Below are 5496 nucleotides of genomic sequence, written 5' to 3'. Positions count from 1 at the left end.
CATATTTGTGTTTGTCCCAGTTTTGTTATCTTTAGACACCTTTCCCTATGTGAGGGCAGCAAATCTAGTCCTACTCAAACTCTACAGCCTTGTCCCCCAAAACAAAAAGATAAGTTTGTTATAGATGTGCGTACTGCATTTGTCATTGTTTTCCCTTTTCGACCAACGTAGGTGCTGGATAGCCAGTCTCCACTACTTTTCCCCTTCCTTTCCTCTTTGAACCACGTCCTAGATTCATTTTATACAACTTTCTCCACTACTTTCCCCCTTCCTTTCCTCTTTGAACCACGTCCTAGATTCATGCTATACAACTTTCCCCACTACTTTCCTGTTTGATCCAACACCTAGATTCGAGTGCAGAAGCCAAAAAAGCCCACATGCAGCTAGAGCAATGCATGTGGAATAAGTAAATTATACCTTAAGGTTCTCGGGGTGTGGCTCAGTGGGCGGCCGGAGGATGATCTGCCCACACTATCTACGACAACAAGGAAGAAGGGGGTCAGAGGCCCTCCTGCGCCGCCGCTGGGTGAAAGAGAATAGCTGCGCCGGTAGTGGATTCCCTCCCTCGCCGACGGCGACAGCGTTAAGCCTTCTTCCCTTCCCGACGGACAGATCTTGCCGGCTCCTTGACCAGCAGTGAGGGGGGGGGGGGGGAGAGAGAGAGAGAGAGGCCAACAAAGTCTTGTTTAGATCTGGAGAGGGTGAGAGAGTGTGAAGACAACAACTACAAGCGCTGAGGCTCCAGCGTGTATATATATAGTGGAGAGAGAGTGTGAAGAGTGCAAACCCTAGAAAACAAGCATCGAGGTTGCAATGTATATAGATGGAGTGGTTTTGTTTTTCTCTCCATACAAATCGTTTTAAATTGTGCATGAAATGAAACTCTTTTAACGTAGTGAAGAAAAATACTAGGGGCAATGCTAATACGTGAAGAAAATTTAACGCTCGAAGGAGTCAACTCGTAATTAACGCTGCACGCCTCCCAGTCGCGCTTACTAACGTTCACGTGTGGTACACGACCCTCCGAAGTGAACAACAACTAAACCACACACGGTCAAAATATCGGAAAGGTGGGCTGCACCATCCTCCAATTTTAAATATTTTGGGCACTTGTATTCGGCCTAAGTCAGTGTGCCACCGTATGTACGTTACAGCGGGTGCTAAGAAACTAGGGCGTATTGAGAGTAATTGCCATGGCATTTATTTGTAGGGTCACTTGCAAATTGTGAAACTCTATTCTCCTCTTATTTAGTGGATGAGGCAAATCTTTTTCCCCCGTTTTAGAAAAATAAACGAGAAATTCAATTTTAATTATTTAGTTTGTACACTTTGCTCTCTTCCAATAATTTTGGGCACTTGTATTCGACCTAAGCCAGTGTGCCACCGTATCTCGTACTACTCCCTCCGTCTAGGTGCAAGTCACGTTAGAAGGTGCAGCGGGACCAAGGTGCAAGCAGATTGGAGGAGAAGGAGAAACTTGACTGGTCCTTCCTCCAATCAAAGCCCTGATTTCTATCTCTAAACGCAACAATTAATCACAACAATTAAGAGATGCCGTTTTAGCTACCATGCAGGGCCACATATTAACTCGCATGCAAGCCGACTTTGATTTCTTGACTGATCAACGCGTAGTTGCGCTCCATGCATTGGGTTTTCGGGGGAGATAACAAAGTAGAGTAAGTAACAACGCTCGCTAGCAATTAGGCTAGGAGGGGAGTGAGATGCGAAGTTAATGGACGACACCTAAACATTTTGGGAATATCTAATTTTCGTAAGATGACTTAACACCTAGACGGAGGGAGTACTACTCCTCAGTCCAGGTTTGATGGAATATTTGTCACCTCTTCTCTTCTTGTACGTACTCCATTTGTATCTCACTTCCTATGGCTTCGCACTCACACGATATTCCTATTCTATGAACCTGTGTGTGCGTGTGCGCGCGCACGCGCGCGCGCGCGCGTGTGTTTAGCCACGAGAGTCGATGCATCCTCTCGTTTCTGGGCGTTGATACGTCTCCAACGTATCTATAATTTTTGATTGTTCCATGCTATATTATATTATGTTTTGGACATTAATGGGCTTTATTATACACTTTTATATTATTTTTGGGACTAACCTATTAACCGGAGGCCCAGCCCAGAATTGCTGTTTTTGCCTATTTCAGAGTTTCGCAGAAAAAGAATATCAAACGGAGTCCAAACGGAATGAAACCTTCGGGAACGTGATTTTCGGAACGAACGTGATCCAGAGGAGTTGGACCCTACGTCAAGACATCAACCAGGAGGGAACGAGGTAGGGGGTGCGCCCTCCACCCTCGTGGGCCCCATGTTGCTCCACCGGCTTCCTTCTTCCTCCTATATATACCTACGTACCCCCAAACTACCAGATATGGAGCCAAAAACCTAAGTCCACCGTCGCAACCTTCTGTACCCGTGAGATCCCATCTTGGGGCCTTTTCCGGAGCTCCGCCGGAGGGGGCATCGATCACAAAGGGCTTCTACATCAACACCATAGCCTCTCCGATGATGTGTGAGTAGTTTACCTCAGACCTTCGGGTCCATAGTTATGAGCTACATTGCTTCTTCTCTCTTTTTGGATCTCAATACAATGTTCTCCCCCTCTCTTGTGGAGATCTATTCGATGTAATCTTCTTTTGCGGTGTGTTTGTTGAGACCAATGAATTGTGGGTTTATGATCAAATTTATCTATGAACAATATTTGAATCTTCTCTGAATTCTTTTATGTATGATTGGTTATCTTTGCAAGGCTCTTCGAATTATCAGTTTGGTTTGGCCTACTAGATAGATCTTTCTTGCAATGGGAGAAGTGCTTAGCTTTGGGTTCAATCTTGCGGTGTCCTTTCCCAGTGACAGTAGGGGCAGCAAGGCACGTATTGTATTGTTGCCATCGAGGATAACAAGATGGGTTTTATATCATATTGCATGAGTTTATCCCTCTACATCATGTCATCTTACTTAAAGCGTTACTCTGTTCTTTTGAACTTAATACTCTAGATGCATGCTGGATAGCGGTCGATGTGTGGAGTAATAGTAGTAGATGCAGGCAGGAGTCGGTCTACTTGTCGCGGACGTGATACCTATATACATGATCATACCTAGATATTCTCATAACTATGCTCAATTCTGTCGATTGCTCAACAGTAATTTGTTTACCCACCGTAATACTTATGCTCTCGAGAGAAGCTTCTAGTGAAACCTATGGCCCCCGGGTCTATTTTCCATCATATTTATCTCCCGTCAACAAGTTATTTCTAGCGTCGTCTTTATTTTGCTTTCTTTACTTTGCATCTTTATTATAAAAATACCAAAAATATTATCTTATCATATCTATCAGATCTCACTCTCGTAAGTGATCGTGAAGGGATTGACAACCCCTTTATTGCGTTGGTTGCGAGGATTTATTTGTTTGTGTAGGTGCGAGGGACTCGTGCGTGGCCTCCTACTGGATTGATACCATGGTTCTCAAAAACTGAGGGAAATACTTACGCTGCTTTACTAAATCACCCTTTCCTCTTCAAGGGAAAACCAACGCAGTGCTCAAGAGGTAGCAAGAAGGATTTCTGGCGCCGTTGCCGGGGAGTCTACGCAAAAGTCAACATACCAAGTACCGATCACAAACCCTTATCTCCCGCATTACATTATTTGCCATTTGCCTCTTGTTTTCCTCTCCCCCACTTCACCCTTGTCGTTTTATTCGCCCTCTCTTTTCTGTTCGCCTCTTTTTAGCTTCCTTATCGTTATGGCTAGTCCTCTATCTTCTCCGTTGTCTCCCGAGAATGAAGTTCTTAATTTTAAGCAAAGGGAGGGAGAAAATCTAAAAGACGCTTGGTATAGAATTTGCAATGCTCAAAATAGATCTACCAGGAAGCAATCTACTTCCGTTCTTCTCTGCAATTTTTATGTAGGCGCTACTCCTTAGTACAGATATATCCTTGATACCATTACTGGAGGGAATTTCTTAGGTAGCCATACTTTTGATTCTTATAATGCCATGATAGATTTGTTTGGCTCACCACCTCTTTCGGTTAATGGAACTATGTTAACTTTGGAGCATGTAATGCAAAGACTTGAAATTATTGCAAATAAAGATGCTACCGTAGAGCTAATTGAAAATTTGGATAAAAAGATCCACAACCGAATTACCCAATATGGATCTAAAGTAGGAGTCACTTTGAAAAATATTAAGGAGAAGGAACCCATAGTTAATGAAAGAATAAATCAGGATTCTACTAGAATTGATAAACTTGAGGGCATCATTACCAACTTGGGAACCGTTTTTTCTTTCGTAAAGAATACTCCAAGTCCTCCAACTAAAATTGCCAAGTTTATGCATGTTCCTAAAAATAAGGGTGAATCCTCTAGTAAGGAAACTGCGGATCTCAAATCTATAAGTATTCATCCCAATCTTTTTGCTATCATTAAGGAACCATTTGCTACAAATGAATTTTTCAGTTATGTGCCTAGAAGTTTGATAATTAATAAAAATAAAGAAACTCCTAAGGATGATAGATGTCTCATTGAAGAATTTCCTATCAAAGATGGCAATACCTAGATCTATCCTTGCTTTTATGCCTAGCTAGGGGCGTTAAACGATAGCGCTTGTTGGGAGGCAACCCAATTTTATTTTTAGTTTTGCTTTTTGCTTCTGTTTAGGAATAAATATTTGATCTAGCCTCTGGTTAGATGTGTTTTTATGTTTTAATTAGTGTTTGTGCCAAGTTTAACCTATAGGATCTTCTTGGATGATAGTTATTTGATCTTGCTGAAAATTACAGAAACTTTCTGTTCATGAAAATAATTATTAAAAATCACCGGAACGTGATAAAATATTGATTCCAATTGCTGATGATCAATAAACAAATTGTCTAGGTCGTCCTATTTTGGCTGAATTTTTGGAGTTCCAGAAGTTTGCGTTAGTTACAGATTACTACAGACTGTTCTGTTTTTGACAGATTCTGTTTTTCGTGTGTTGTTTGCCTATTTTGATGAAGCTATGGCTAGTAAAATAGTTTATAAAACATAGAGAAGTTGGAATACAGTAGGTTTAACACTAATATAAATAAAGAATGAGTTCATTACAGTACCTTGAAGTGGTGTTTTGTTTTGTTTCGCTAACGGAGCTCACGAGATTTTCTGTTAAGTTTTGTGTTGTGAAGTTTTCAAGTTTTGGGTAAAAGATTTGATGGATTATGGAACAAGGAGTGGCAAGAGCCTAAGCTTGGGGATGCCCATGGCACCCCAAGATAATCTAAGGACACCAAAAAGCCAAAGCTTGGGGAAGGCCCGGAAGGCATCCCCTCTTTCGTCTACTTCCATCGGTAACTTTACTTGGAGCTATATTTTTATTCACCACATGATATGTGTTTTGCTTGGAGCGTCTTGTATTATTTAAGTCTTTGATTTTTAGTTTACCACAATTATCTTTGCTGTACACACCTTTTGAGAGAGACACACATGATTCAGAATTTATTAGAAT

Source organism: Aegilops tauschii, chromosome 2, assembly GCF_002575655.3.
Source record: "Aegilops tauschii subsp. strangulata cultivar AL8/78 chromosome 2, Aet v6.0, whole genome shotgun sequence".
Lineage (NCBI taxonomy): Eukaryota > Viridiplantae > Streptophyta > Magnoliopsida > Poales > Poaceae > Aegilops > Aegilops tauschii.
The sequence above is the reverse complement of the archived record's forward strand: the minus strand, read 5'-3'. Positions refer to the sequence as shown.